We start from the raw sequence: 12,769 nt of genomic DNA, 5'->3' as shown, positions 1-12,769 counted from the left end.
AGGGTATGAGACTCGGATGCGGGGCAAAGGTTGGGTTTTCGGTTTTGGGGTTTTTTTTTTGGGGTTTTTTTTTTGAGAAACAAGTTGATACATATGGCCTGGGGCCTAAACATGAGAACTAAAGGTTTCTGCAAGAATGACTAGCAAGGAAATAGTAAGTAAACCCCCTAGTTTGAGGGATGACTCTAGGTTGAGACAGCAGACTGTCAGGCATTCCAGGGTCCCAGATCGCATGTATGTGTGTGCAGGTCAAAATACATAGATATTACAGAGCAAACAGACACAATATCTGTTGTTTCTCCATCTCTTCTCAACTGAGTGTAATATTACAAAATAAAACCTTGAGCTCACAAAATAAATAATTTTGTTGTTACCTAGAAGCACAATGCTGACCCTGCTTGTGGAGAAGGGAAACTTGAAGCGAGGATGGGTCCACATAAATAATGTGTGAAGACAGAAATAGGCTGGGACTAACAAAAAGGTGTCTTAGTGATGATGTGAAAGAGAGAGAGAGGATAGAGCGGGGAGTTACAGGGGTAAAACTGTGGGGAACAGAGTGAAAGAAGAGCTAGAGAATGTAGGGGAACAGAAGGATTAGGGAAATTCCAAATAGTTTGGTTAACAAAGTAGAGGTGCATAACCTGGAAATGATGTCACCTGTGCAACTTTTCATTGGTAAGTATCAGGGGAGAAAAAACTTAATGCTTGATGTGCTGAGATCTGCGTGCTTCAGCGGACAAAGGTAGCCCAAGGTACATAGGAGGAAACAGATTTGACTTCGTGGTTCTATTTTGCCTTAAAAATGAGAGGAAAGTTCCCTGTGCTGTGTTGGTGTTTTATGTCAATGCTTGAAACAAACAAGCCTGTAGAAAATAATGAGTAAAATAAAAAATAGAAAATAAATAGAGAATAACCAGGTGTAATGCTGGAGAAGAGAAATGTTAATTGGTCAGAGCTACACCTCTGTCCATATGTTAGGTACGAATATGTGAAGTTGGAATATGGGTATTTCTTTTACAGGATTAATCTTCCTTTTATTAGCTCTCTTCTAGAAATGCAGGTCAAGGCAGAGGTTCATAAGCCAGAGAAATCATGAAACAAGCCTTTTCTGTCCCATATATCAAACAGCTGAACAAAACACTGACTCTTGATCAGAGGAATTGAGATCTAAAAAAGCTCCTTAAGTCGTTGCTTTTTGCAGGGTGTTGAGGGCCATGCGGAAAACATGGAGTCATAGCCGTCATTCTAATAGAGTCATCAGTCACCGTTGACTGCTTGGAGGAAAAGAATATCACGGGTTGTCTCTCACAAGAGCCTCGTAACACTGTGGTATTAGAAGCCAAGTGGCATCTGTGCCCTGAATGTTACAAAAGCGTGCTGGTAAGTGTCCTCCTTTCTGTTGGCCAGTAAGTACTTTGAGATAATCAGTGTATGGTTACTACACATAGGTGTGGAGCTCTGCCACATCTCAGATGGGATATCTTGTGCTGCCGCTGCAATTATATATATTAAATAAAAAAAAAGCAACATCCTTTACATGGGCATTTTCCTCAAGCAAAAACATTCCCTGTTCCAAGCTCAAAGCTGAACTCTGAGCTCCAAACACAGAGACTTAAGTGATGCTGTTGAGAATGACCTTTCCAAAGCTGTGGAGGTATTGCTAGCTCCCTCTCCCTTAACCGTCTCACGCTTTTGTAAGTGTCCAGTAGTTTTTGCTGCCTTGAAAATTCAGAAATTTCTGTAGTTGGAGTCGTGTAGTCACTAAGTTCAGCAGTAATTCAGCTGGTGCATCTGTTAAGATAGACGCCCAAAAGCTGGGTGTTTCTACTGTTGGGTACTCTTGCAAATGTTGGTCTAAGTGACACGTCCGCCATCAGTGATCGATATTAGTGGTCTGGAGCAGAACCTATTTCTTTTGACTAGCAGACATCTGTTCTGGTGATTACACCATTAGCTGCTTTTATGTTGTTTAGTATAATCATAACCACAACGCTAGTAATTTTTTTTTAGTCAATATGCAACCGATACAACTTCTCGTCTTCCAGCAACCTGACATTTGCTCTGAAATGTGTCAGGCTTCTTTGTTCAAAATAGTATTTAAGTGATACTTTGTAATACATTCCGGTATGTAGAATTTAGAAATGAAAAGTCAAATACAAGACTCGCCCAGATATTCTTATAACTAACATGCTAAAGGCACTTCCTGTGAAATATGCGTTACTGCGTAAGGTTGTATATGCGGCACTTTTTGACTATATCATACATTTCCTAAAGCATGAAAAGATATGTATGTGCTAACGCATGATAGCAACACAGGGGATGTAATAGGTCTTCAGCGTCTCTTGTGATTATCTGCAAAGTGGAAGGGAATAAACTGTTCTCCGTGTCCGCTGGGACTGGGACGAGGCATAATGAGCTTAAATTGCAGCAGAGATTAGTGTAGACATTAGGAAAAACTTTCTAAGTGTAAGGATGGTTAAGCTCAGGAATAAATTGCCCGGGGAAGCTGCAGTGTCTCCATCTGTGGAATTTCTCAAGCACAGGTTAGACGGGCATCTGCCAGGAATGGTGTGGTTTTATCCGCTTCCATCTTCGGGCAGGAGAGAGAAGCTGGTACTGGTTGTGCTTTTGGTTGTTCCGCTGCTCGGTTTGTCTCTGATCACTCGTTCACCCGGCGTTGCTCCTGTTGCGGCAAACTAGTTTTCTTTGTAACCGAGGCAGGGATTCCTATTTATTTAAAACTTTAAAATGCGTAGTCAGGCATTTATTTTCCTCTGTGGTTCCACCCCACCGTTAACAGATGACCTCATTTCAGCTCTGACTTCGCCGCACTTACCAGCTTACCCTGTCAGCGGGACCTGGCCAGCGGGTGCTGGGGAGCTCCACCTGGGAGCAAGCTCCGCAGAACTGTCCCGTTAAACAAGATCATCATACTTCTTAAATTCAATGTATGTGTTCATTTTGTCGGCATTTCTGAATTTGTATAAGGTTAATAAAGCAGGCTACCTGATTCTTATTGGCTATATAAATAGTTTGTTTACAATAATTGTAGTTTAAGCTTGCGGCTAGCTTCACCGTCAGCCAGCACCAAACAACTCTTGTACCAGCCTAGCATCTAGTCGGATATTTTAATTCCCCACTTACACAAACCTACTATATTCTCTTTTCTTAAAAGCAGAGCAAGGTCGCATCAACTGAAAACAAAGCAATAATTTATGCACTTATGCCAAAGAGTTCCTAATAATAAATTAAACTAAGCTGGGGTTGCTTCTCCCTGCTTGCGTTTTCTGCAAACCACTGCTGTTCTGCGGCGACAGCAATACAACAAAGACAATTGCCATATTCTCAGCGCTGCACAGATGCATTGTAAGAAATTATCCTGGCTTGAGAATTTGCTTCCTAAGTAGATAAGACAGCCAGAGGTTTGAGATAGAAGAAATATTCTCATTCCACAGATGTCAACAAAGGCACAGAATAAGGAAGCGAATTTCCTTGTCACAGAGCAAAGGCAGGACTTGAACAGATTTCTTGATTCCTAGGTCACGTAATTGGTTTAATTTTTTGCCTCTGCTGTAGACTTACTGTGGGGAGTTATTTGAGTTAATCTTTTTTATTCCTGTGATGTAATTTTTTCATCAATCGAACGAACAGTGCTTCTCTGTAAAGGTAAATGAGACAAAATTTTTAAAGGAGAGTTAAGATCCTTAGATGAAATTTTTTTCTTATACGATGAACCAATATACACTATTGTGTTGTACTGCTAAGTGGTATAAATAGATTCCAATAGAATACAGATTGACTTTATTTACTACTTTAACGAGGGATAGATGAAACAGGATGAAAGTAGAAAGTGCAAGCATTTTTAGAGGTTGTGCTTTCAAAAATAAAAATAAAATGTGCTGTCACATTTCTACATAGTATTATCCAGGCAGAAAAAATGTATAATTCAGGCCCTGCAAATCAAAGACTATTAAGAAGTATTAAGTAGAAAATTTCTAATCTGTTTTGTAAAGCTCCAACAAAAAAAAAAAAAAAATAATTGCACAGCTGTAGCTTCTGCAGCAGACAAAAGAGTGGAGACATAATAAAAAAATATATATGTATCTTTCTTTATGTTCCACACCCTCAGTTTGTGACGCCTGTTACTGATGACTGGTTTTTTGTCCCACGCAGACGTTTCCCGTTCGGCTGGGGAGCGGATGGCTGCAGTTGCCGCAGTGCTACCTGTGCAGCTTTGGGTGCCGTAGGGTGCGTGTCCGTTGCTGCAGAGCTGTTGAGAAGCTGCAGGTGGATTTTCCCCAGAAGCAAACACGTGGGGTATTTTTAAGTGGGAGAGGCCTCCCTGTTCCCAGTTCCGAGATGGCCCTTAGCCTATTCTTTGACATTTGCTTTAATGTTTAAAGTCACTAGTTTTTATTTTTTGCTTGCTGGCGATAATCCATACCATCCTCTGCATCATTTAAAGATGTCAACTGGTGACACAGACTGTAATAAGATAGTATAAATATCTCTTGTATTTGTAAATTACCTGTTTTGAGAACATGATGCTGCCTGTTTCTCTTCCATCTATATTTTTGATGTTGAGATTGTTTGTTTGATTCTTCACGCAAAGGCTTTATGTAGTGGCCTGCAAATACACGACTGCTGGAAGGTGATGCTGCCTGAGCGGTAAGATGAGTGTCCTGTTTCTGTCAGAGTACATTAATTCCTGCTAATGAGATTTTGGACGGAAACATTGTGAGAAATATTTGTAGACAAACTTTTCAAACAAAACATCTGGTCTTTTGTGCAAAACCCTCGGTCCTGTACCATAAATTAAATGGCAGGAATATATCTGGGGAAACGTATCTATCCATTCCTGTTTTAAATCTTTGTTTTTAAGATCATAGCGCTTGGTTTGAAAAATAAAAGAAGTGCTCAAATCCTTGTATTTTTCCCTTGGTTATAATGGAGTCACTGTTCTTTCCCTGTCATCTGCAATCCTCGAATGCTTCTAATCAAATCCTCAGGATTTAAATTATTAAACATCTTTTTGGGATTACATTTTTTATTCCTAATTATACGCAAAAGATATATATCATGAAATATGCAGCATGTAATTGCGATTAAAGCGTACAGTCTCCCAAAAGATGGGTCTTACAGTTTTATACATCCAAAATTTAATTAGGCAGATAATAGGGTTTTTAAGGATGAGATTTTTCAGGATGGGGTGGAGAAGGAAATTTTTGGATTTATATATTTTTTTGATGGAGGTGGAAATCAATATGGAAGTCAAAGTCACATTTCTTTCCTGATCTCCACTTGTATCTTCGTTTTTGTATTGGTCTCAAGATTGCCCATACAAAACCTGAATTTATCTGGATAGTGAACAAGTAATTCAATGAGTCGCAGAACAAAGTCTGATTTTCTACATAGTTGGGTTTTGTGGTTGTTCCTTCTTGGACATCTGAGAAATCAAGTTTAGAGTTAAACTCTTCCACCATCAGAAGGAAACTTTTCCCAGGTGGTTTTCCTGGCCCTTCCTTCCTGGGCACATTATTAAAGGCTGTCTCCTCTGCTTGGCTGCCTGCTTTCATGAGAGATAGAGGAATTTGATATCTTTGAGACCTCCTTCCTCTGTCAAACTCAGTTGTAATTGGTCAATCAGTTCCCAAGTTATTAGGGGGATGAGAAGAGAAGGGGACGGGCAGACAGACACAGACAATTTCATTGCATGAATCTCATTTCCTTAGGAAACTGGAATAAAAAAAAATCAATTAAGGTTAAGACCCTCCAGTACCCTTCTTCAATTACTTTCTAGGAACAATGCCTTTGCTAAAGTATCCACGATCTACAATATCTTGATCAGTCTAGCATAGGATGAAACCTATTTTGGCAGTTGCTTGCAAGTGTCCAAATACAGGATAAAAACCTGGCTTTTCTGCAAACAGTAGCTGAGGTTGCGGAGCCTTTGGCAGCGTCAGGATTCCCCCACACAGGCTGCGTTCGATCGGACGGTTTCAAAGGGACACAACCCACCCTTTTTATTCCCATCGGTGAGCGTGACGCTGGTGTTTCAAACGCATCCGCCATTGCTTTGTTCTTGGTGACATTTAAATAACAACTGAAACTTCAGGCAATGCTATTTTAGGATACACCCGAACAGCCTCCTCACGGCTTTCACCCAAAGAGAAACCTCTGCGTGATCGCTTCATCTCTCGGGGCAGAAGATAACGATGCACATCTCAAGTAGACGGGAACTACGAGCTTACGCCCGCCGAGCTGCGAGGGAGAACACGGATGCTGGTTAGCGCATCTCATCGCGTGCCTCTTCCAGCATCAGGCGTTGCCTACAAGCCGCACTGCTCCGACGGCGCGCGGTCCCACCCGTGCTTTTGATTCAGCATCGAATAACCTTACACGCTGCGTATTAACCTATTCCTTCTCTCTTGTTGGGAGTGGTTATCTTATTTCTTTCACCTTCTGGAAATTTCACTGGTTTCCAAATAATTCTATTTATCCTCCTCATGTCATTGGTAATTTTTTTGTATTGTTTAAGTATTTAACATTTTATTAAGCCTCTATTCCTACAATCAGGAATAATTCAACTATAACTTCTATGTAGCAAACATATTGAAATATTGCATAAAAGCCTAATGTTTTCAGAAGCCGTTTTCTGGACTGTCTTCTAAATCACCATCAAAATCCCAGACTAAAACAAAACAACAAAAAAAGAACCCCAAGCAAACAGGTTTTTTTTGCTGTTCTGATTGCAAACCGAGCCTATGTGACCAGTCCGAAATGTTTATGATCTCAAAAGCAGCAAAAATCATCAATTTTCTGTTGTTCTCCGTTACCCAGTGGAGATGTCCAGATTCAACACTTTGGGGCTATAGTTCCTTTTTCTTCCTCTTATTTCAGTATTTGTTATGCTAACATCTTGTTCTGCTGTGGCACTCTTTACAGAAAAGAAAAAGCCACCCTTATTTGCCTAGAATCTCTATGGTGAGGGATTTTTTCTTTTTTTTTTGTGGAGAGAAGGAAATGAAGGATGAAAATGTTAATAGAGGGAGCGCACATGTTTCAGATGATGTATTTATATGTATCCTCTTATTTCTTGTTTTACTTCTCTGCATTTTTCATTTCTCTAAGGACTTTTTATTAAAAAAAAAAAAAGTGATGCTTTTCCTGTGCATCGACTTGAAGACATTTTGGTGGGACTTTGTCATAACGTCACTTCGGTTATTTAGTTCCTCACAGAGTGATGTGGAACCAGGATTCAAACCCCGACCAAAACCTTTTGAACTCAGGGGAGATCTTTTCAATTTAGTGACTTGCTATAAGGCTTGGAGACAATTCCTCTGGCTAAAATCAGTGAGGAAAACCTTGTTTCTCTTGGCACAGGATCAACCTCTGCATCAAAATGGTGGTAAATAATGTTTTCCAGATATTTTTTTGTTTTGTTGTTACTACAGCACCAGAATCACCTTTACAGGCAGATACGGTATTCCTAAAATAGAGTTGTAGTTTGTCATTTGCATGTAATGCATTATCATGGTCATTATTAATTCCCCTAGTAACTCGCTACTATTAGACAAAGATTGCATTGCAGGACAGTGAGTATCTATCAGCAGGTATGCTTTTTTTTTTTTGTTCAGCTGGCTTCTAATGCAGCAGCCTTTCATCCCTCCATATAAGATTTACCTTTAACCTAGAATCTTTCACCCGTTATCTATAATGTATAATTATAAATACATTGTAGTCTTGAGTAAGTACAATTAAAAAGGGTAATTCGTTTCCCTCCCTCTCTCCCATCCTCCCACCCAAGTCCTTAGGTTTAATTTTCATGATTATGTTAGATTATGAGTCATTTTAAATCATGGTATCCAGTAGAGACTACTCCTACTCTGCAGCTCTTTTCAACAGTTGTTTATGGTAGTTTCAGCCTCTTTCTGCCTCTCTGAGGCTCTTTATTTTTAAAGCAAGGCAGACAAGGCCTAAAATTATTCCATTAAAGAGGTGCAATTTTTGTAATGGGACTTAGAGTGCTCTGCAGAAGTGCAGGCAAGTTTCTTCAATATCCTGAGCATTATTCGCTCATTTAGTTAAATGATGTTTCTAATTCCCTGGTAATTACATGTAATGAGGCACTCTTTCTCTTCTTGATGAGACTTTAGCTTAATATGAGATGTCGTATTTTTTTCTTTTTTTTTTTTTTTAGGGATAATTACCCTTCCCAGGAAAAGCAGGGGGTTTGTTGTGCAGAATATATAGCAAATTATTTTATTTCCTGCCATCTTGACTGCCAGTAAATTATAAAATTAAGTTTCAGTGGAGCATTAGCACCATTTTGGAAAGGCTTGAGATTTTTTTTTTCTTATTCATGTATTGATGTCCTTTGGGACTGTTGAGCTATTATTCATAGAATAGATGTTTTTCTGCCAGTTCCTAGTATTAGATGGTATTGAAGCAGCAACATAGGTTTAATTTTTTTTTCTGGATAATATCCAATGCAGAATGGTGGTGTTAGTTGCTTTTTATATTAAGTAATTTTCTTTATAAAGTTTTAGTAACACTCCCCCCCCACCCCCTTGGTGACTAATTAAGTTTATTTTTATGCATGTTGTAATATTAAATGCTGGGGGGCTTTTTGTTTTCAATTCAGGATGGTTGTTCTTTCTTAAATTTCTTACATTTGAATAACGTTTAGGGTATTGGAATGAATGAGAAGCTGTAGGATACGTAAAGTTAACAACAGTAATGCAGCATTTAACTTCAGTAAAAACAGAATCAACAGTAATTTTAATTACTCTGAATTACCTATCTTTTGTCGGTGCCATTTTATTCCTGTTACTCTGATAAGGTGATTCTTGTCTGCTCTTTTGTTTTTTAAATTCAAGATACTGTAAAAATTATGAACGGAATAGCATCTAGAATAAAATTGTATAAGTGCAATCTCGGCATTAGGAGTTGAATTGCCATTTTAAAAAAAATATTTATTTGTCTAATTCTTATAGAAAATCTAGCGATGGGTGTATCTCACCTACTTTTAGCTATCTAAAAGCAAGGGGTTTAGTCTGAATGAGGCAGCCTCCTAGGCTCCTCTATTTCCAGTTTCTGAAGTATTGTGAAATAACACCTGCAAGAAACTTATATGAAGGGTGAGGTCTATTGGTCACAGCGTTCCTGCTAATTAATTTTTTTTCTCTCCTGTGGCTTGAGATATGACTTACAGCTTTTGATGCCTGGCAATGAGCAAAACCTGTGTTCGGGGTGTATCTGGTTTGCAGGTGGACTTTGGGCAAGTCACTTTACCTTCTCCACATCAGTCTCCATCAACAGCGGTGTTCATGACGGCCATCTCCTCTGCAAAGCTCTACGAATGCTACAGGTTGAAACCGTATCTAGCAACCAGAGCCAGCATTGTTCTACCTTTCTAACACCTTTGCAACAAACGTTACTCCTGGCCGTAGGTGCAAGACACATCTACTCTGTGTGCTCACCTTGCAGGAGGAAATGAAATAAAATCAAAACTGGGTTGTGTGGGGAAAACCTTATTGTCTAGCAGGGGTGGCTGGGGAGGGAACGGGAAAAGGAAGGCGACGTTTGTTACCAAAGTCTTGTGTGACTTCTTGCTTGCTCTCCCTCTTCAGAAGAGATTTTCTTGCAGTCAGTTGGGAAGACTTGCCCTGCTCGTCCTGGCAACAGCAGGAGTGTTTTGGTAAGAGAAGGGCATGGAAGAACCTGTATCAATATGAAGATATATATTCCTCTGTGTGAGCATTTTGCTTTTATACCCTTTGAAGTCAATGAGACTACCTGCATGCTTTAAAATATGTTCATTTAAGGGTTTTGTAGGCTCAGCTTCAGAATCTGTAGTGATTGAAGGATTAAGTCTTGAAAATGGTGGGCTTCTGTATCAGAAGTGTCCTTTTTCTGTCTAAGAAACCATGGTGCTGCAAAGTTCTAAATATAAAGGCACATCTTCATGATAAAACCAAGTTTTTGAGAGGCTAAAGTGCAATCAGCGGTAGAAAATAAATGTCATAAATAACTTTTTGATCCCAAATACTGTGACCCCAATTCTATAGAAAGAAGCTGGAAAAATATGACTGCATCTCACTCTTTATTTCATCTTAAGCAATTTGACATCAATCAAATGACTATAGAGGCAAAAGTATGAACGTTTATTTCCCAGCCACAGGATTGCTGTCAAATTGCAATTTTCAAAATTGAAAGAGTCGTTAAGCTAGATTTTCTCCATTTTCTTCCTAGTTCTTTCCCTCAAACTTTCAGAAATGTGCCTCTCAATTTTGTGGTGCACTATTCTACAATGTGCAGGGAAATTAAAGAAACTCCTGAAAAAATTCTTTACATCGCAGGAGTAAAGTCTCCTTTTTCCTGTCTACAACTCAGTATATAAATCTAGAGGAAGGCTACATCAAAGAACAGGGAACGAATGAAATTTGAGCGTTAAGATATTACCCTAGTGAGGTTGACAGGTAAAAGAAACAAGTTTTGAACGTTCATGTTACATGATTTAAAGGTGTCTGGCTATGACTGGTTACCTCCAGCCTGCTGCAACTCAAAGCAAATACTCAGACCTGCTAAGAAGGGGAACCCGTTACCCTGTGGTTACACTTTATGGGTGTCAACTTTGAGGAAAAACTTTTTCTCAGTATTGTTAGGAAGACAGGACGTGCATTCATTAAATGCCTATTGTGTTTAAACAAACGAGGGAAACACATCCTTATAATGCAGAAGCTCAATTACATACATTTCAATATACGAAATCAGACTTTACAGGTGTTAGCCATCTACTGTTGCTTTTGCAGCAAGAGTTTGGGAAGTCCAGGTGGAGCTCTATGGTCCATTATCAAGAGAGCTATAGAAACCCACCAAGGCAGCACCCACCCAGAAGAATTTACACTCAAAAAAATGATACTGGTGATGGGAATTATTCTCATTCTTACCAGTCAGTGTCAGAAGTAATGCTCTGAGAAAGTGCCTTCTCTTTCATTAAAGCACTTGGGTTAAGTGGTATTCACGAGGAATGTAACCCCCCTCTCAACTGCTGCAGTACTTTGGGAGGTGCCTAAATCTGATAGGTGCTTTACTTTCTCTTACGTTTCTCTAAGTTTCTGAAAGCCAAAGCTCTGTGATAGACCTGAGCAGGTCAACACTTCCCTCATCTTTAAAACCAACTATAATGCTCTGCTCATGTCTTCCAGTTGTCAAAGTAACTTCAAAGCCTGCCTAATATATGCAATTTTCTCTTAAAACAACAACAAAAAGCTTCTAGTGAAGAGAGTGCCTCTCTCGGCTGTGGTGACCCACGTCCAGCTGTGAACTCTGCTAGAAGGAATTCCAGCTTCTTTCTAGGATGCTGCCACGACTGTTGGGGTACAGAGCTGTTTTGAGATGGCAGGTATGATGCAGGAGATAATGATCAGCACAACAACTGATTCACTTTCATAGTTAAATAAGTAAAAATTATTAGGCTTACTTTGCTACCGTTTCACACTGCTGCAACACTCTCTGTGTTGCCTGATGTGCTTTGAGCTGTTGACCCTGATGCAGGAGCACCTGTCTGCCAGTTTTTCCCAGGCTCCAGAAGATCTCCTGAGCATGTCACCAGGTCATTCCCATTGAAAAGTTCCTTAGGTGACCACAGTCCACTTGCATATTCTTGGACTGCCACTGCCAAAGGAGCTGGAGCTGGGGCAGGCGATGTGCACGGTGCTGGCGGGGAGCAGAGCACCACAGCCCAAGCCGTGCTGCTTTCTGCACCTCTTTAAGCACAGGGGAGGAAAGAAGATCCCAAGACAGTGGGCTTTCCTGTCCAAGCAGTAATTATCCCTTTCCCTTCTGAGATATTACAGGATTTGGCCAGAATAAATGATGAGGAGTCTGAGGGCAGAGCAAAACCAAAGGGTACGGTTTTGGCAGAGACTCCTGCAAAGCTCTAGACTCCAGGGACAAGGCCAGGTTCACCCCAGGAGTGCTGGCATTGCAGATATCCCTGCACCAGAAGCCAAATCCAGAGAATTTGGAAGTTCTGCTGTTGTCTTTGCAGTTTTCTCTGTTTAGTATTTCCCACCAGCAAAAGTCTGAAGGGTTATACCGTAGGGATTACTACAGCTTCATCCTGTAGCTGGCTGCAGATGAAAGCATAAATCACAGTAACCACACGGCAGCATGGTGCAGGGGATGTGTGCAATCGCTGTAATGCGACTGGAGACAAGATGAGGAGTAAAGGTAAGTTAGGCTGAGACAGGAGGCTGGGCTTATCAGTATCTGATTTACTATTTTTCAAATACTAGTTTTCCTGAGGTACAATGCTTGGGGTTTCCATTTTCGTCTCCATCTTAGTCTTCCTTTTTATTTTGCTCTAGGAATTTCTGTATCTGATGGAAAAACAAACCAACAAAAGATTTTTTGCCAATACATATGCTCATACTGTCCTTTTCAGATAACACCATTTTGGAAAGCTTCAGTATAAGAGACTGAAAAACCATAGAATCGTTTAGGTTGGAAAAGACCTTTAAGGTCATCAAGTCCAACCATTAACCTAGCACTGCAAAGTCCACCATCACGGTAAAGTCTGGTTTATTCCAGGGCTTAAATGTTGGCAGATGTCACCAAGTTAAGCTTGGCTTGCTTGCCAGTATTTAGGCATTCAGATATGTAAGAAAAGCAGTTTAGAACAGTATAGTGCTGGAGAATTATTCACTGATCTTGTGTGGAAACAGCGATAAACAGACTAAAACTCCCTGTTTGTGCTGTTTGG

Source organism: Balearica regulorum, chromosome 7 (genome assembly GCF_011004875.1).
Source record: "Balearica regulorum gibbericeps isolate bBalReg1 chromosome 7, bBalReg1.pri, whole genome shotgun sequence".
NCBI lineage: Eukaryota > Metazoa > Chordata > Aves > Gruiformes > Gruidae > Balearica > Balearica regulorum.
The sequence above is the reverse complement of the archived record's forward strand: the minus strand, read 5'-3'. Positions refer to the sequence as shown.